Source organism: Balaenoptera physalus, assembly GCF_965194825.1.
Source record: "Balaenoptera physalus genome assembly, chromosome: 16".
Classification (NCBI taxonomy): Eukaryota; Metazoa; Chordata; class Mammalia; order Artiodactyla; family Balaenopteridae; genus Balaenoptera; species Balaenoptera physalus.
Genome location: NC_138898.1, coordinates 13,228,219 through 13,249,291, shown reverse-complemented (window position 1 = coordinate 13,249,291; position 21,073 = coordinate 13,228,219).

Below are 21,073 nucleotides of genomic sequence, written 5' to 3'. Positions count from 1 at the left end.
TTCCTCAATCAAAATCTCACTGGGTGTAAACATTTATTGGAGTATAACCTACATAAGAAAAGTACCCAGATCACAAATGCAATCTTGACGAATCATCATGAGGTGAGGTGGGCACACCTGCAGCCAGTCCTCAGGTCAAGAGACAGCGTCACCAGTAAACAAAGGCCATGAGGATGCACTCTTGGGGGGAGGGGGCACATCATCATCTTCAACATAAGCGAGGTTGGATCCCAAAGAGCCTCAGTCTCTCCCAGCTGTTTCACATGAGTATCCTATGTGCAGATTTTTACATACCGGATTTCCGGAAATGGACCTGGTGTTTTCAGGTCGCAGTTTTCATCTTGATTCCACCCCGCTGGGCAACCAATACTCCAAATCACAGAATGTGATGCTGGAAATCTGGAAAAGATTGAGATATTTGTTTTAACCACCGGAAGAAAAGCTGCCCAGAGAGTTGTGCAACTGAAGCAGGAGCTCAGCTCTCATGATTAGAGGGACAGTCGGCCAACAGTGGGGACAAAGGACTCACAGGTCCCAGGATGGCCACTGTGGCCCGGGAGCTGTTTCCTGGAAGCCCTGAATGGGCTGGGACCTGTGGAGGGGGCCGGTGAGAGCTCAAGGGACGGGTCTGAGTTGGTATTAAAGTTTATCTGAGTCAGAGAAACTCCCACCATGACATCAAGGACAATAAACCCCACATCCCATCATCCCAGCTGCTTCTTTCCCCTCCCTTCCTCTTTCTCTTTCTCTCTATTCTGCCTCAGTAAGAAAATGGATTATGGTTTCTGAACGTAACCGCTTTCTCATCCTCCCCTGTGGACAGCCGAACAAAGAATTAATTTAGATTTTTGCAGTGTCGGGGCCTCTCTCATTAAATTAGTCCCACTGTCTCTTGGAAGCCCTGGTAACTTAGTTTAATGATCTCTTGTTCTCTATATCCTTGAAAAATGCTTCGTGTGTCTCCCAGCACAGGCAATCTTAAATCTGTCGGCAGCTTTGCATTTCCTTGTCACTGGTCCAGCGTCCAAGACCCCATCACCAACCCGCCCCCATCCTCGGCTCTGCTTGAGGCTTCCCATCTTCCCCTGTCCCTTGCCTTAGTTTCACATTCTGTCCGTACTTCCTTGCCCACCGCCATTCCCACGTTTTTCTTCTCCTACTAAAAGCCTGACTATACCCATCGTGCTTTTTTTAAAACTGAAACGATGATGATCGTTATGCTCTTATCAAGCCATTGCCTGTTGGTTTACATTTGTCAAGATGGGACAGGCAGACAGCAAGGGACGTCGGGCATTCCCTTGGCCTGTGCAGGTTGAATAATGGCTTAGCAACCACTTCATTCACCGACACATAAGGGAACTTTCATTTCCTCACGGGGGCCCCTGATTACATGTGCGGAATTAAGAATTACACCTGTCCCCTTCTCAGTCTGGAAAATTCAAATGAAGAAGAGGGTTTATGTCTGTTCACGTCAAAGTGAAAAAAAAAATCTCTATAAAAAACTCCACCCGATGGGTCATATTACATCTCAAACCTCTGCAGACTCTGCCTCATGTAAATGTCTGTTTTGTTTCCCTGAGTCTTTAGGCAGTCCCTAGAGATCAGTCTCCTGGGGCCCAGCGGCATGTGGAGAGGCTGGAAAGCAAGGAGAAAGTAAACAGCACATGGCATAAGGGGAGAGTGAATAACAGAGGGTCACCCCAAGAAGGCAGTCAGGAAAGGCCACTGTGTGAAGCCACAGCTGAGCTAAGGAGTCAGTCGTGGGGATATCTGGGGTCAGTGGACCAGCCAGGACAGGACCTGAGTGGACGTGAGGGTGAGGAAGATAGTCACAAAGGAGCCGGTGAGCCTGGGCAGGGTAAGTGGTGAGCAGCGAGGCCGGCGATACATTCGGAAAATTAGAAAGACTCCAGACCAGGTGTAGGGCCTTGTGGGCCACTGTGAGGAGTCTGGGGGTGACTGGAACTGGAGCCATTGGGGGTTTTGAGCAGAGAAGGGACCTGCTCCAGAGGTTTTCACAGGATCCCTGTGGCTGCCATATGCAAAATGGCCTGTAGGGGGCGAGATGGAGACAGGGGGACCGGTGAGGAGGTGTGGCAATCATTCAGGAAGACATGATGGGGAGACCTGTCCAGGGTCAGTGGAGGTGGGAGAAGGGTCGGATTCAGGATATATTTTGAAAGTAGAGCGAGCAAGGTTTTTTGCTGATCAGTTGAAAATGCTGTGAGAGAGAGGAACCAAGAACAAATCCAAGGTCATTCTACACAGTTCCTATGGAGATGTGCTCAAAACATAAGAATTTATTAACTATGATCAATTTGCAATTAAGAGTATATTGGCAGATACGTTAAGCTTCCAGGCATTCTTTAGAATGTTCTAAGGATGAAAAACAAAGCTTAGAGTGTGACCCACACCCATCTGATGTTCATCCTCCGACCCATAAGATGTGTGCTTTAATATGGAACGTGAATCACTGAAGTTGTCCTCTGGCTATTTATGTGCTGGGAACCGGCCAGACTCTTTGTTACAAATCTGAAGACCGTCTGCGTCAGCAGGGAGACAGGATGGTAACACAGGAAGATGGAGCGTCTTGGGATGCGTAAACCAACGTAGGTTGTCTAGCCGCCCCCATCAACGGAGGGAGGAGCCTTGTGTCCCCCAGCCCCTGGCTGGGCGCAGTGACAGCACCCAGACTGCAGTTGTAGTCGGTCAGTTCCGTGGGGAAGCAGAGCCTTGCTGGGCAGAGTTGCTCAGGTGTGCCCGTCCAGGATTGCAGATGCCATGTGGTCCAGAGAAGGGAGGTCAAGGAGGTCTCCAGAGAGGAGCAGACATGTGGGCTGAACTGGACGGGGAAGGTGGGAAAAGGAGGAAGGGGATCCCCGAAGGAGAAAGAAGACGTGCAAAAGTGCAGCTGGCAAGGCTGGAGGGACTTGTTCTGGACAATGGTCCAGGAAGACGTGAGAGCCTGGAGCCACTTAAGTCCATGAAGGCCATTTGGCTGCAAGTGACAGATGCCCACCTCAAGACAAACAGGGATTCAAGGGACAGCTCCATGGGATGTTCTCAGGCACAGGGAGGGCTGCAGACCAGGTGTGGAAAGGACACTTCCAGAGCCACCCCCAGGAGGTCTCAGCAGCACCAACAGTGGGGCACCCTGGTCCAGGCACTGCCTCTGGAATCCATGACCCAACCATCCTCAGTCTTGGGACTTGTAGGGGAAGGAACCATAGAGCTTTTGCAACCTCTTAATGTTACAGATGAGGGGCTGGAGGTCCAAGGAAGCCATTCAGTGTGGCCAGCAAGTGGCAGAGGGAAGGTGTGTATCCAAGCCCACAGGTTCCCAGACTCTTGAATTTTCTCCTGCAACAGAGTTTCCCAAACTTCAGGCATCCCGAAGCTACCTTCATGATTTTTATCATTTGCATTATACCATCTCTTCTATTATTTATCTTTAAATCTATCCACTTAAACATTTTATTCATACACGTCATGTCTAATACACATTGAACACTCTTACACTGTTGAAAAAAAAAGCATATTCATCTGAGAAGCATCCGAATCATCTTTGGAGATGCATGTACTGCATTTTGGGAAACGCTGTACCAGCTACTTTTCTCTCAGGAGGATGACACAAACTGAATATTTGTTCTGTTGAACAACAAGAGTTCTTTGCTTGTTTGAAGAAAAGCAAGTAACCTGAGTCCAGGGTGGCTGGAACGGGTGGGTGAGGGGAAGATGCGGGGATGAATGAGGTCAGAGAGGTGATGGGGGTCGAGATGGCAAGGGCTTTTCCTTCCAGGGAGCTGGGAGCTGGAGGAGTGTTTTGCTAAAGGAGGGATGCAATGTGATTGACGTTCTGGCAGGAGCCCCGCAGCAGCAGTGGGTGAAGAGCAGCGCAAAGGCACAAGCAGGGAGAACTCAGAGGCTGGAGAAATGATGGAGTTGATGGTGGCCTGGAGCAGACAATGGTCATGGAGGTGGAGAGTGCAGGTTGGGTCGGGGTATCGTATTTTGAAGGCTGAGATTTTTACCTTGTCCTGTGCGGTCACTCATGCTGGGCTTGGAGCAGATGGGAGATGGGAATGCTTCTGGTTGAGTGGGTCTTGTCACAGGTACACAACTTCCCATGGTCAGAGGGACCTGAGACCCTCCCTTCCCTCTATAAGTGGGTTAGCAGGTTATGGGGTCAGGGACCACCCGGCCCCTGTGGGTGGGGTTACGCTGTTGGCCACCCCTCTCCTCCTCAGGGAAGACCTCTGGGGGGCGTCCGCTGGGCATGGTCCCCAGGGGCCCGGGGATTAGCTGGCCAGCGGGAGCAGGGACATCCCAGAGCACGAATCGCTGCAGGGAGGAGGCGGGACGTTTCTCACTGCCCTTTTCCAGCTGGCCGCCGCGGACTCCCCTTTAGTGGGTGGAGAATGGATGATTTCGTTATTTGTGGCCCTCTCCACCGATCTGGGAGTTTGGGCTAAAGTGAGCACTTTCCCCGCGTTGCGCCTTCGCTCACTGTTATCCATCACGCTTAACCCTTCGTTCACCTCCAGGAGCCGGGCCCTGGGGCGGAGCAGCTGTCCCTGGCTTGACAGTTTTTACTCTTCAGGGGCTGCGGGGAGGGGACCGGGCACAGGAAGGGACAGGGCTGGGAGGGAGGGTCCCGCTCCAGGTGGGCTGGGGCAACTGAAGCTTCGACAAAGGCAAGAGAACGCCGGCCGATGAAGGGAGATTACAGGAGGGACCCTCGTGGGGCCTCAAAGCCCGGCCCATTGCCAAGAAAATCCCTCATGGGAGGAGGAGACGGAATGCAGAAAAGAAAATAGCCAGAGTTCTCTGCCAAGGGAGTGTCGCAGCTTTTAATTCAAGATGAAATGTGTTCCTGTTTGTGTACAACTAATTTTCCTCCCAAATGAAGGGTTTTGTCTATCACTCGACTGTTTCAATAGCAACTGAGTCTCTCTCACTGTAATTAAGCTAGCATGTGCCTCTCTCGTTTGGGAAGCAGGCTGTTTGTGTTAACATGTTGGGGAAGCGAGCAGGCTTGAGTTGCTGCCTGGGTCCAAGAAGGAAAAAGCAACAAAGAAAGGAAGTGAACACCTCCAAATAGAGACTTGGCTCCCACTGGGATGATGTCTTTTGGAAACTGTGAGTAGGTTTCCCTGAATGAAGGGCCTGAAGATTCCTGGTCTCATCATGAGCGCGGAGAAGAGGAGAATTTAGTGTCCAGAGACTCTGGAAACTGGAGTCGCACATTCACATGCCTCTGGGGCCGGGTGGGAGGTGTGTGTGAAGACGGCGGGTGGGCTGTAGTTTTTCACACAAGTGCGTTTTGTTTGCTTAGTAAATACACGGTAAATCCTTCAGTTCCACACACACAAATGAACTTATGTTTTTTCTTGAAACATATGGATCTCTTAATTTAACTTTTGAGTTTTTTTTGCTTTTAGTAGAGAGACGGTAATTTAATAAATTACCACTAAGTTTGGGCTTTCCTGGTGACTCAGTGGTTAAGAATCCGCCTGCCAATGCAGGGGACACGGGTTCGAGCCCTGGTCCGGGAAGATCCCACATGCCGCGGAGCAACTAAGCCCATGTGCCACAACTACCGAGCCTGTGCTCTAGAGCCAGCGAACCACAACTACTGAGCCCGCATGCCACAACTACTGAAGCCCGCGCACCTAGAGCCTGTGCTCTGCATGCAACAAGAGAAGCCACCGCAATGAGAAGCCCGCACACCACAATGAAGAGTAGCCCCCGCTCACCGCAACTAGAGAAAGCCCCGCACACAGCAACAAAGACCCAATGCAGCCAAAATAAATAAATAAATTTAAAAAATAAATACATAAATAAAATAAAATAAAATGGAAGAAGCTTAATTTAAAAATAAATAAGTAAATAAATAAATTACCACTAATTTAATGGCTTAAAACAACAGCTATTTATGATCTCATAGTTCTGGAAGTCAGGAGTCCAGCATGATGTGGTTGGGTTCTCTGTGAAAGGTCGTACCAGCTATAATCTAGGTATCGACGGATGCTGTGATTCTCATCTGGAACTCGGGATCCTCTTTCAAGTTCGTGTGTTGCTGGCAGAACTCATTTCCCCCTCATGCTTTCCATGTGGTCTTTACCATCCTCAAGCGGGCAATGGTGGGTGAGGTCCTCCTCGTGCTTGCCTCTCTATGCCTTCGTCTTCTGCTTTTCAGGGCTCATGTAATTACGTTGGACCGACCTGGATAACCCAGGACAACCTCCCTCCTTTAAGGTCAGCTGATTAGTAAGCTTAATTACATCTATAAAGTCCCTTTTACATGAAAAGATGGTCAACATTACTAATTATCAGAGAAATGCAAATCAAAACTACAGTGAGGTACCACCTAACACTGGTCAGAATGGCCATCACCAAGAAGTCTACAAATAATAAGTGCTGGAGAGGGTATGGAGAAAAGGGAACTCTCCTATACTGTTGGTGGGAGTATAAATTGGTACAGCCACTATGGAGAACAGTATGGAGGTTCCTTAAAAAATTAAAAATAGAGCTGCCATATGATCCAGCAATCCCACTCCTGGGCATATATCTGGAGAAAACCATAATCTGAAAAGATACATGCATCCCTATGTTCATAGCAGCACTATTTACAATAGCCAAGACATGAAAGCAACCTAAATGTCCATCAACAGAGGAATGGATAAAGAAGACGTGGTGCATATATACAGTGGAATATTACCCAGACATTAAAAAAAAAGAATGAAATAATGCCATTTACAGCAATTTGGACCTAGAGATTATCATACTAATTGAAGTAAGTCAGACAGAGAAAGACAAACATATGATATCACTCATGTGGAATCTAATTTTAAAAAATGATACAAATGAACTTATTTACAAAACAGAAAAAGACTTACAGATATTGAAAACAAACTTATCGTTACCAGAGGGGAAACGTTGGGGGGAAGGATAAATCAGGAGCTTGGGATGAACATACACACACTACTGTATATAAGATAGATAACCAACAAGGACCTACTGTATAGCACAGGGAACTCTACTCAGTATTCTGTGATAACCTATATGAGAAAAGAATCTAAAAAAGAATGAATATATGTATATGTATAACTGAATCACTTTGCTGTACACCTAAAACTAACACAACATTGTAACAACTATACTCCAATACAATTAAAATAAGTCCCTTTTGCCATGCAGTGTGACATTATAATGGAAGTCACATTAGATGGTGGAAACTATGGGGGCCGACTCAATATTGAGATGCTAAACCACCTGATAATAAAAGGGCAAAAGATCTGAACAGACATTTCACCACAGATGATATATGAATGGGACTAAGCACATGAAAAGATGCTTAACGTCTTTGTTGATGCAAAGCAAAAATCACTATGTGATACCACTACGCACCCAATTATATTGCTAAAGTGAGAAAGATTGACAAGACCAAGCGTGGGCAAGAGCATGTGGAATACTCCTACAATTCTGGTGGTAATTCGAATGGTATTGTTGCCATGTAAAAATAGTTTCAGTTTCTTATAAAGCTAAACACACACTTATCGTTTGACTTCAATTCTCACTCCTCAGTATTTATCCAAAAGAAACGAAAACATACATCCACATAATGATTGGTCATCAAATGTTCACAGCAGCTTTATTCATAATAACCCCAAATTGAAACACACAAATGCCCATTAACAGGTACTAAGTGAAGAAGCCAGATACAAAAACTATATACTGTATGATTCCATTTACATGCATTTCTATAAAACTCAAAATCAAAGTGACAAAGAGTAATGGCTTCCTGAGTCTAGTAGTAGGGGGAAGAGATTGATTGTAAAAGGGCAGGGGGGAACTTTTTTGGGGTAATGGGATGTTCTATATCACGATTGTCATGGTGGTTGCATAACTGCATTCACTTGTCAAAACTCAAAATTTTCACTTAAAATTGGTGCCTTTTATTGCATGCAATTATACTTCAAAAAAGCTTGCCCCTTTCTCTGATTAACTTAAGAGTGCCCTGTAGACTACAGAAATTAATCCTTTATTATTTGCTTCGCACATAATTTGAGACGTATAGTTTATATGTAGATTATATAATATGATGTACAAAATTTATTATTCAAGGGAATTCCCTGGTTGTCCAGTGGTTAGGACTCCGCGTTTCCACTGCAGGGGGCATGGGTTCCATCTATGGTCGGGGAACTAAGATCCTGTAAGATACGTGGTGCAGCCACAAAAACAAAATAAACAAACAAAAAACCAAAAATTTATTATTCAAATATGTCTTTTTCTTTTCTACCTTCTGGATTCCCATTCTTGATTTGTAAGTTCTCTTTTACAGATTCTATATTGTAACTTGCGTTATCCTAGCTTTTCTTTTAAGATTTTTTACTTTTTACAATGAAATCTTTAACTCATTAGAATTTAACTTTGTGTGAGGCATGAGATGGGATCCATTTAACTTTAATTCTCTTGCATGGGGGAAACCTGTTTTGCTGGCATCGTTTATTAAACAGTTCAGCCTCCAAGGGATTCAAACTGTCCTCTTATGTTTCCTGGTAGTTTTTGGGGGCTCAGCCAGAGAAGCAGCCCTGCCAGAGTCCTGAATTCTGTTTTCTCCACAGGATGGTAAATCTTGGGTATGAACTTTTTTCTCTTTAACCAGCTTGAGTAAGCAGAGCGAACTGGAATGCTTCAGGTTGGTTTTTTTGTCCATTTCACATTACTTGGCATCCACTATGTTCTAGGTTGAAGAACAATGTCCATTCTATGTTCAGTATTTTTTGGTGGAATAGGAGATAAGCATGGGAGGTCCTTGTCAACCAGGAAAAATATTCCCTTCAAGTGAATTTACTGAAGACAGGGACTCCAAAATTCAAAATAAATGAGGGGAAGGAGTGTGTGATTGAGACTTCAACTTCAAAAGTCAAATGGAAAGTTTTAAAGGAAGTATATTTTCTTACACTTAACAAAACTGATGCTTTAATTGCAACCATCCACTGATACTTAGAACAGAGGATGAAGTACTGATTTGGGAAGTGCCATTTTCCTGTAACCTTCCTGCACCTCACACCTCATGGTCAGTTTGAACAAAGAAAGTTTAGTTTTGCAAAATATTTCAGGGCTGATTGATTTCCCCAAAGGACTCTTAATTCTTTCATAGCACAAATAACTCTCTTGGAAAGCACTCATGGGCTGGTGCATTGTTAACTGGTCTAACCGCCCTGTCGCCATGTATCCGTGGCTTCACAAGCTGTTCTCACCAACACTCATGAAATTCATGTAAGGCTGTAGCCTTTGCAACTTTGCTTTTGCACTTTGAAATTGGTTCTCATTTACTTACATTATGTAGGCAGATGTTTCTGTGTCATCCTCAGAGACACTGGCCTGTGAGGACATGGCTGTGGCTGATATGGGGGAGACGTGCTGGTGTCAACTGGCAGGGGTGGACTTGAGGTTTGATAAGTGGTCAGTTCATGAGCGGGCACTTTTGGACTGTGATGGCTTCGTTGCTCTATACAACTTTGTAATAACTCTGGGGACTCAGTTGATAACGATTTGGATGACGAGGACTCTTTTACACAAATCAACTATAATGTACAAGAGAGGAGAGAGATACCAGGGGACTTCTCTGGTTGTTCGGAGAAAAGATTTTATTTTCAGCTGGGAAGCTCACTGGGAAGTGGTGATGGGGGATCCTAGGGGTGGGAAGAGCAGGCTAAATTGTCCTTGAAGGATGAGTTGGATTTGGACATGCAGAGATGCTGGAAGGGCATCCTAGCTAAAGGAAACAGTATACGCAGATGGAGAGGAAGGAGGGGACACGCAGCACCGCTGTGTGCTGCGCTCACTGTCCTGGGCTGTCACTCGTTGTTGACTGTCTCCCTCTGTAGATCATGAGCTCCTGGAGCTGGGGTCTTTATCTGTTCTGTTCTCTGCTGCATCTCCAGGGACCTCAGCTGTGCCTGGCACATAGCTGGTGCTCCTGACATATGTGAAGAATGAATGAGTGAAGGCTCAGAGATCTGCCTCTTAGGCTGTAGAGCAGGAGATTGAGAATCTTTAAAAATCCCCAATTCTAGACTGAATTATCTGACTCTGTCATTTTGCAGACCTTACTCCCGTTGCTTTCGTGGCTGGTTCTGAAGCTGCCACCATTTGTGGCCAAGTCTGCTTTCTCAACAGCAGCGGCGTTGCAGAGGGGCTCGGACCCACCGATAAAAGCTCCTGTTCCAGCGGGTGCTTGGCTGATGCCCTTTGATGATGTCACAGCCACAGATCCTGATGGCAGCCGTGATGGTAACAGTCCCAGTTACCCCAGCCATCTCGCTTGATGGGGTGACCAAGAGCCCATAAATTGCTCCTGAGTGCGCCTCTCTAGTGACAGATTATTCTGAAACCAGCCCATCTGGTTTGATCCGGAGAAGAAAACAACAAATATATGTATTTTTCTTTCTTCCTTTTGGTGGAGAAGTTGCAGTCATCTAGAAATCATTTCAAGGTCATCCAAATGCCTGAGACCCCGCGGACACAGACTCCTGAGAATCGTCTCCATCCTTGAAGGACAAGGTTCCGTCTCTGCATCTCCAGCACCAGCACAGGGCCTGGCACGAGGCAGAGCTCAAAGCAGGGAGTGTCTGTTGACTGCCCAGGTGAGGTCAGACAGGAGCCGGCCCACTGGCCTGTAGGACGTCCCACAGAATGGGTGAGTGTTTCCTGATAGATTAAGGCTGGGATTTCTGCAGAGGGAGGCTCTGCCGAGCCCATCTCAGGGAGGGAGGCTCATAATGTCTGTTCATCTGTCATTGGGATGTCAGGTTTGAGTCCTTGGCAAAGGTGGTGTTTGCCAGATTTGTTTCAGGTGATCCTTTTCCCTTTGTAATTTTTAAGTAACATGATACTTTGGGATCCTGTGGCTCTCCAAGGATTTCCCCAAATCTTTCCCACAATGGTTTTGGGGTTCACTGATGGTCTGCACTAAGGTTGATTACACTGATAGTTGCAAATAATGATTTTCTACCTCTTTCAATCCTTGTACATTTATTAGCTGGCCTTCCTCCATGAAGGAGAAGGGTCTCTTCTCCTAATCACTATTTTCAGATCACTATGGACAGGATTTTTTTACTCCATGGATTCACATCCATTACTATAATTGTTTTATGTGCAAATATTCCTAAATTTGGCCACCAGTGGGAGTGTTACCCAGCAAGGGCTCACTGCCAGACACACATGGAAGCCAGTACTATGGCACTGGCTTTTGAGAAAGGAAAGAGCTTTACTGCTTGTTCAACCAGCAAGGAGACAGGAGGCAAGGCTCAATTCTGTCTCTGACTTAGGGTGAAATTTAAGGGGTTAGGGGAATTTCAAACTTGGAAGGTGATTGGCTGGTCTTAAATCAGTCCATATAAATTACTCTTGCTGCTGGAAGCTAGATTTTCCTCATTGAAGGATTTCTTGCTTCCTAAAGGGCTCTGGTGGCAACATTTCTATTGAGTTTTGCAGACTGAAGATTCTTGGTTTGGGGGTCATCCTGGAGACATGGATTCCTGTGTTACATGTGCACAGTGCTGTCTCTGTAAAATAACTCAAAGTTTGATTAATCAACCTATTTAAGGAGGCAAAACCAGTTTAAGCTGGTCAATGTTTTATGAGCCGTTTCAATCCCTTTTTCTTTGTATATTCCTCAATCTTGAGGGAAATAAGGGCTATGACTTCTCTAGCTGCTTCCTGCTGATTAGAGGCATGGATTTTTTAAAAAAGAATACACTTATTTTATTTATTTTTGGCTGCATTGGGTCTTCATTGCTGTGCACGGGCTTTCTCTAGTTGTGGTGAGCAGGCGTTCTCTTTGTTGCAGTGCGTCGGCTTCTCATTGTGGTGGCTTAGGCTCTAGGCACCTGGGCTTCAGTAGTTGTGGCACGCAGCCTTCAGTTGTTGTGGCTTGTGGGCTCTAGAGCACAGGCTCAGTAGTTGTGGCACACGGGCTTAGTTGCTCCACGGCATGTGGGATCTTCCCGGACCAGGGCTCGAACCCGTGTCCCTTGCATTGGCAGGCGGATTCTTAACCACTGTGCCACCAGGGAAGTCCCGGAGGTATGGCTTTTTATAAGAGAAATGAAGTTGTTTTGCACGTAATTGTAAATATTTGTGAGTCCCACCCTGAGCTCTTAAGTCTTGGGCAATCATCATGCAAATGCGGGAACGCTTTTTAAATGTAGGAGACAGCCAAGTACAAGATTTGATGAGTACAGGATTAACACTAAGATGCACAGAACTATGATGCCTAATTGTAACAGTCCTTCAAAAACAGACCTTATTCTTTGGGAATCCATGCAAACATGTCACAATAATTCTTTTAGAATATGATCATTCGAGACTGCACTACTACTTACTCTTAAGTTAGGGTCTCCTATATAACATTGCATAAGGGCTCAATTAGAGTTTGTTTCTAGGGGTTGCTCTTAGTCTAAGCAGGGCAACTGGTAAGACCTTATCCCAAGTTAAGTTGGTTTCTTGACATTTAGGCAACTGTCTGTAAGATATGATCCATCTTTTCAGTCTTTCCTGTAGACTGAGGTCTCCATGACACATGTCACTTCCATTATATTCTGAGTGTCCCAGACACCCCTTGAGTACCTTGGCCACAAAAGCTCCTCTGTCACTTTGAATTGAAGGAGACAACCCAAAACAAGGGATGATTTCTCTTAGTAAGGCCTCTGTTCCCTTGGAAGCCTTCTCCATCCAGCATGGAAAAGCTTTGACTCAACCTGCAAAGATGGCCACAAATACAAGCAGATATCTAACTTCCTGTGGCTCATGGTGTAACAGTGAAGTCTATTTACCAATCTCCTGTTTTTTTTCCCTCGGGTTTACACCGCTTTGATTATTGGGGGTGGCCCAGTTTTAGGATTGTCTCTATTTTGTACTACCTTTTGGATGGTCCTTTGCATTTGTGGGCCAGCAATAAACTTTTGTAGCCAGTGTAAGGTTGCATCCCTCCCAAAAACGGTTCCTTGATACAGATGAGTAGTAATTCTTTCCGCTAAATGCTTGAGCATAAGCACGAGTCCCGGTTTATTATACATCTTATAAATCCAGTCTTCTTTGGTTGTTTGGTACTTTTCACCGTTGAAGTTGACAGTCAGCATGAAATCCCCCATCTGTCTGCCGTCTGTGGAGTACACTTCTGAATACTGAGGCTTAAACAGGGATAGATCCACACTTGGGATGAAAGCTAGGGCCTTAGGATCTGGGTTTTGGTTCTGGCCACCTGTTTTGCAGTCTGATCAGCCAATTTCCTTTAGCTATATAACTACCAGTCTTTAGGTGGCTTGGGCAATGTACTATAGCTACTTCCTCTGGCATTATAACAGTCTAATAAGGTTAGTTATCTCCTCTGCGTGTTTTTCTTTCCTTCCTGATATCAGATCTCTTTCCATATGGCCCCATGAGCATACATGGCAGAGAAGGCATACTTAGCAGCAGTATAAATGATAACCTTTTTCTCAGCTCCAAGGTGCAGCGCTCTTGTGAGGGCTCTGTGCTCTGCCTTGTGGGCAGACATAACTGGAGGGAGGGCTTCTGCTTCTAGAACGTCCTGATGAGTTACTATTGCATCCCTGGCCTTAAAGTCCCCAATCCGTGAAACTGCTCCCTTTCATAAACATTTCCATATCTAGATTTTCTAAAGGTTGATCAGTCAGGTCAGGTCTGCTAGACTAGACTCCAATTATTTGCCTTTTTGATTATATTGAACACCTGATGGCATGTTGCCATCCAGCTGATGGCTCATTGTCATTTCCTTTAAGGGCCTCACATAGTGGTTTAGCCACGAGTCCAAAGTTAGGAATCCAAATACAACAAGACCCAGCCATTCCTATGAATCCTCGCAATTGCCTTCTGGTGGTGGGTACAGTCACCCTAGCTAATGCTTCCTTTTGATCCACCAGTAAGTTTGTCCTTTTGATAACCCAAATCCTGGATAGTTTACATTTGGTTGAGAAATTTGTGCTTTTTCCCTTGGAGACTTTATACCCCTGGTCTGCCAGAAACTTTAAAGTGAGGATTATATTTTGGTCTGAAGCTTCCTTAGTTTTACTAGCAATTAGTTTATCAGAGTAAAACTCCCTAATTTAATTGGAGATCACTTTAGTCCTTGGCTAATGCTTCCCCTGAAGATGATGGGGGCATTCTTAAATCCCTGTGGGAGTCCCATCCAAAAAGATTGTTTTATATTAGTCTCTGGATCGTTCCATTCAAAGGCAAATAGTTCCTGAGACTCAGGACTTAAGGGTTTACAGTAAAAGGTATCTTTTAAGTCCAGAACTATAAATCAGCAAAACTTTCCAGATAAAGCTGTAAGCGAAGAGTAAGGATTTGGTACCCCTGGATGTATATCTTCTACAATTTGGCTAATGGCTCTCAAATCCTGTGTACAATGATTATCTCCAGTCCGGGATTTTGTACGGGCAGGGTTGGAATGTTACATGGGGATTGACCTGATTGGATTAACTGGCATTTAAGAAATGTGGTTATCAGAGGCTTTATACCTTTCTTTACATGCCTCTTTAAAGGCTATTGCTTTAAATTTGGAGCTTTGGTGCCTGGATGGAGTTTTACCACTGTTGGGTCAGTCAGCCGTCTTGGTTCTTCCTGGCCTCTGTACCTTTTCTAGAATTTTAGAGACTTGTGGTTGAGGCTCATCTCCCAACTGTAATAGCGCAGCTTAGAGAGCATAGGCTTGATCCGCGAGTACTTTAATGCCTACTTTTCCCTGGTGAAAAAGTCATTTAATATTGTTCGATATTACCCCAACAAAGGAATAGGGCATTCAGGCACATATAGAAAGCTGTGCTTTAAATACGGTTTTTTTTTTCCAGTTATGTAGATTCAGAGGTAGAAAAGGGGGAGTGCACACGTACAAATCCCCTGGGTTGACCTTGACTATCTAGACCTGCAGGCATTGGTCTCAAATGATATCGCCCTGCTTGAGGCAGAGGGCTCCCTGGGTTAAATTGAGTACCCCAGCCAGTATGGGGAGGGGAGACGGGTCCCTTTTGCCTGTCTGGTAAGGAAGGGCTCAGGGCTCGGGCTGGACCTGTGGCCTGAAGAGGGCTGTTGGAAGCCTCAGCTACTCGCAGGGATTCCCCCTTCATACGGTAGGGGAACCGCAGGAGGCACCCAAGGAGGAGCCAGGTGTAATAAGTTGAGGTCATTAGGCTCTGACTCAGGCAAGCCAGGCCCTTTCTGAGGGTCTTCCCCCTGAACCATAGATCTACGTGCCTTCTGCAAATTCTTATTCTGATGAAGTTTCATTTTGCTGCTGAAAAACATCCAAAATAATTTACACAAGTTGAGGTCGAACGTTATAAGCCCGCTACTTGTACCTGCCTTCTCTTGATCTTAGAAAAGGGATAACCACAGTGCAAGGCGGAGCTGATGGCGGGACAGCCAGGAGTTCTCTCTGCGGGAGTCCATCCTCTGAAAAAAACACACCCTTAGTGGAGCCTGAGCTTTGCAGTTGGATGAGTGGGTTTCCTGCATTGCAGCGCTCAAGAGAATTTACTTCTTGGCCAGCAAAACCACGGAAGAGCCTGAACAGCCGCCTTTAGCACGGGTCTCTTCCTCGCCTTCATGAATTGGGCCCAATGTCAACCAGCAGTCTTACCAGAAACTCACTGCCCATGTGATGCAGCAAAGTTGGCGTCACCTGGAAAACCCTTGAATTCATAGGAGCTGAAGGAAAGCACCAGGGTTTGCCAATCTATGTCTCAGAGCACATTTTATTCCCTTATAGGAAGCACCCGCGCTTCCGCCTCAAGTGCTTTCCACCTTGGCGCTGGTTCTGAGGGGTTAGCTGGCCACTCAGAGAATGGAGGTTCGGAGAAAGCATGAGCTAGCAGCCCTTAGGTCAAAGGCTTAGTCAGGATCCTAGGTTTCAAAGCCAAGAGCTGAGAATAGTCTGTGGATTGCAAGTCTCTAGAAAATGGTCTTCCCTCACTCCCCCCAAATGCAGGGGGAAATCAAACAGCCTCAAGAGGTGTGAGAGCAAGAACGTTAGGATTTTGGAACCAATTCCATCTCCTAGTTAGGTTTCTGGAAAGAAGCAAGCAAATGTAGTAGCGACTCTTCACAACTTGGCTGTAAGAATTCCCTGGAGGAGCCCCAAGGAGAATGGACAGTCTCCAAGAAGACCAGCTTGGGTCTGAGGATTCACTTAGGGAACACTGAGAAGCTTTCCATTAGAGATGGTTGTCGAGAACCATGGCCTGAAAGTCACACATGTTACCCAACTGCCAAGGAATCTATCCCAGCAGTTCCAAGACTGTAGCCAATGTGGTCAGAGGTTCCTAATAGTTTCCCCCATGTACTTAAGGCAGGCTTGCTTATTGCAGAGGGGCCTATGAGAGTCCAGACTGTCTCACTTGCCACCTGGAAAAACTTACCCCAAGAGGAGGAGGGTAGAAGAGGTGACTGCATCACCTTGAAAAATAAAGTGAGGAGTCTTAGACTCAGCTGAGCTTGAGAGAGGCATTCGAGAGTACAGAGGTTGAAATACCCAAACCTTCACTTCCTTTCTGAGCAAGTTGATCTTCTTTAATCAATTTGGTCCTCCTGGTAGAGGACCAAAACATTTGCCTCCCCAGCAGAGATCACAGACAAGCTAATCTAGATGCCTGGGCAATTTCCAGGTAGAATATACTCAGCCCAAGGCCTCCATAGAGCCCATGGCCTTTAGCACCATCAATATGTGTCCCTCTTGGCAAAATTTCCCCTTTAATATATATACACACACACACCTAAAAGCAGTTCAATGCTAACTCCCTGCCAGTTTGGCTCATACAAAAGAGGGTTAAAATTCTCAGTGAGGAAAAACCAAAATGTGTCCAATTGTATACAGGATCTTCCCTTGCAAGAAATGGGGATAAAAATCAATTCTGTCCCCTTTCTCCTCTTTTGCAAAAGAAATTTAATTGGAAAATAGTATTGTAACTCCAAGAACCATTTTCAGGCCATTTTCCCCCAAACTCCAGCTGACATTGGGACTAGGCAGTGTTACAAAAGAACCATTTTCTTTTTCATAACTCCAGTATACCATATAGAGTAGGAAGTCACATAAAACACCAAGAACTTACTATGTTAAGATTTACAGAATAGGGCTTCCCTGGTGGCACAGTGGTTGAGAATCTGCCTGCTAATGCAGGGGACACGGGTTCGAGCCCTGTTCTGGGAAGATCCCACATGCCGCGGAGCAACTAGGCCCGTGAGCCACAACTACTGAGCCTGCGCGTCTGCAGCCTTTGCTCCTTAACAAGAGAGGCCACGATAGTGAGAGGCCCGCGCACCGCGATGAGGAGTGGCCCCCGCTCGCCGCAACTAGAGGAAGCCCTCGCACAGAAACGAAGACCAAACACAGCCAAAAATAAATAAATAAATTTAAAAAAAAAAGATTTACAGAATAAAAGCACGTAGCTAGAACCACTATATTGTTATCAGCAAGGACACGTACAAACAGGACAAAGCACAAGTTTGCTGATGGAGTCCTATATCCAAATGATTGTTAGATACTACCTGCATTAGAAACATAATCTCCATCTTCAAAATACTTTGACCTTCTCAGGCCACTTTCTAGATGTATAACATTTAAGGGCTATTTTCAGCAAGTCCACTAAAATTCTTACCAAGTTTACTTTGCATTTTGGAAGACTTCTTGCTTTGCTTTACAGTTGCCTAAATGTAGGCCAAGTTTGACTACCATATTTCTTATTTAAACTGCAAGTAATTACATAAAATCTGGCCTGTTACTGCCTTAATTACAACCTTCTTAAATACCTGTTCATCTAATAACATTGCCCCACCTGTCTTGTTTCTCTCTAATCTCTGCCGTTCGTTAAATCACTCTAAAGACACACAGCTGTGCTTTTTAATCCGTGCTGACCACCCATTTGGAAATAGAGGATTTCTCCTAGCTCCCATTTCACTGATTCTACTTGTTTCCCATTTATTTATTTTTTAAAATGTTTTTTTATTGTGGTAAAAGTCACATAATGTAAAACATACTATTTTAACCATATTTATCTGTACAGTTCAGTGGCACTAAGTACATTCATATTGTTATGAAACTCTCACCATCATCCATCTCCCGAATTTTTCACCTTCCTGAACTGAAACTCTGTCCCCATTAAACACTGACTCCCCATTCCCCCTCCCCACTCCTGGTACCTGGCATCTACCAATGTACTTTCTGACTCTATAAATTTGACTATTCTTGGTACCTGGTATAAGTGGAATCAAACAGTATTTGTCTGCACCTAATGTATCTTGTAATGCATTTTTAAGGTTAACTTAATATATGTCCTGCAAACAGATTGTACCTTCTTTTTTTTTCTTCCTATTTATTTTTAATGTGCCTACTCTATTTCTTAGATTGACTGGTACAATCACGTTTTTCTTCCTTTTTTCCTCTTCCTGTTAAAGTAGCAGGTGTACTGTTGACATTCTCCATTTTGGAAAGTTTTTCTCTCAGGATGACCAGAGCAAAATGACACAAAGCAGATTCAATAAAGTTTTGCTGCTGTCATCCAATAGTTAACCACAATTAGCCAATTCCTACCAAATAAAACAATCAGATGTAGATAACCTAGACAAAAACCCCAAAGGCCTGGGAGTCTAACCCAGGGTTTGAATATCTCAGCAGCTAAACCCTTCATATAGTCTCTCTTGGGGTGGGCCCACTGACCCACAATCCTAGCCTTGGGAATCCAACCCAAAGTTTTCACCTCTAACTTGAACAAAATCTCCCCAAGGTGGGCCTCTAACCCACAATCCTGATGAGGTTATTAAATAACTTAGGCACAGGCACATTTTAACGAGGTCACTCACCCAAAAGACCTTTGATGCAGGAGCTGTTTCTTCTCTCAAAATTGAAAGTAGCACCAAGGAGCCTGGAGTACTGCGGAGGTGGGGGAAGCAGGAACCTAAAAGCCAACCCTCTAGACAAATTCAGTATCATTGACCACTCAGGGTTGGTGAGTGGCGCACACTCTGCTGGGGGCTACAGTGCCTTGGGCAGGTAGTCACAATACCTGCCAAAATTGTTGCCAAAATTGTTACCGAGCAACGGCTTGCTGCCCGGCACACATAGAAGCCAATACCATGGCACCAGCTTTTGGGAAAATAAAGTTTTTTTTATGAGATTGACTAGCAAGGAAACGGAAAGCAAGACTCTCAAATATGTCTGTGATCCTGGGTTCAGGGGGAAATTTAAGGGTTTAGGGGAATTTCAAACTTGGAAGCTGATTCGCTAGTCTTGAATCAATCTGTATAAGCTACTCATGCTGCTGGAAGCCAGATTTTCCTTATTGAAGGACTTCTTACTTTGTAAATGGCTCAGGTGGCAACATTTCTATTCTTTGAGTTCTGTAGACTGAAGATTCTTGGCTCTGGGGTCATCCTGGAGACATGGGTTCCTATCTTGCACATGCGCAGTGCTGTCTCTGTAAAATAACTCAAGGTTTGATTAATCAATCAACCTACTTAAGGAGGCAAAACCAGTTTAAGCTGGTCCATGTTTTATGCGCTGTTTCAGGAGCCCCTTTATTCCAGCTTCTGTTTCCTTGATTTATCCCCATCCTCCTTTGAGTACTTCCTAGCTTTCTGGTACAAGACAAAAATCTTTAAAAAATGTCAAAATCATGAAAGACAAGAAAGGAGGGTTCATTGTTCTAGGAGATGGGTCATGACTACCAAAGGCAAGGTACGAGTGTTTATAGGATTACAGAATTAAGGGAAAAAGCTCTAAATTTGGACTGTATATTAAACTATATTTCTGCATCAACATTAAATATTATGAGGGTAAAAATGATTAGACACTTTGCAGGAGATCATTTTTTTAATGACATCTACACTGAAGTGTTTGGGCATGAAATACCGTGTTGTTTGTACCATACTCTCAAATGATTTAGGCAAAAAAAAAAAAAAGGAAAAAAAATCCAGATACATATTATAAATAATACACACAGAGACTGAAGGAAGCATGGCACAGTGTTACCAGCTGGTGACTGAGATAAAGAGGGTATGATATGTGGGTGTCCATTGTGCTACTCTTGAAACTTTTCTGGAGCTTTGACATCTTTCAGAATAATAAGTTGGGGAAAATAAAATAAAATCAAACAAATCAGACAGAGAACAGGAATTGTGGTTGGGGACAAGCCTTTGGCCCTTTGCCTGCCCTGTAAAAATAGCTCCTATCGCAGCTGCCTCTGTGTGACATGAGGAATCACACACCGTTTGCTTTTACCAACCAAAGGATAGGTCTAGACAGATTTGAAGAGCAATTGTTTCCCTATCATTCAGGAGAACGATAGTAAGGCAAAGAGGGAGAGAGGGAAGGAAAAAAAAGGATGGAATGAAGGAGAGATGGAAGGAAGGCAGGAAGGATGGAAGGCAGGAATTTATTGATCAACACATCTGAGGCAGGCCCTGCGATAGATCCGTCTACATTATTCATCTGCTTCTAACAATAACCTTTAAAAGACCAGAAAATTGAGGCTTAGAGAAGTCAAAAACCTGTCCCTTGGCCACAAAATAAAAACTGGTCATCTCAGATGATGATGCCCAGTAAAGAAATACGATTAAACCAATTAGTCATAAGAAGAGAGGGCCAAAAGTTATATGAACATAGAGATTTCTAAAATCCTGACCATGGTTTATTGTTTTTTAAAAGAAAGCTTTGTAGCAGGAAGAATTGCGTCCTTTAGGCTAAAACATCGGTAAAGACACCTTGACCTCTCACCTAGGCTAAACCTTGGGCCCAGAGGGCAAGTCCAGGAAAACTAAGATGCTTCCTCCTCCATTTGAAAAGCTCCTAAGACTGTTAGGACTCACACAGGTCTCTGCTTCCTACTGTATTACAGTGTAGTGGCTGGTGCATGAGAATTAGGCTGTTTTGTTTGGGGTGAACGGTGGGGATATGCTCCACCCTCCCCCGGCCCCGCCCCCGCTCCAGGCCACCCGCAGCCATGGAAGGAAAGGACACGCTCGCCAGCGAAACCAGCATCCTGTGAAGACA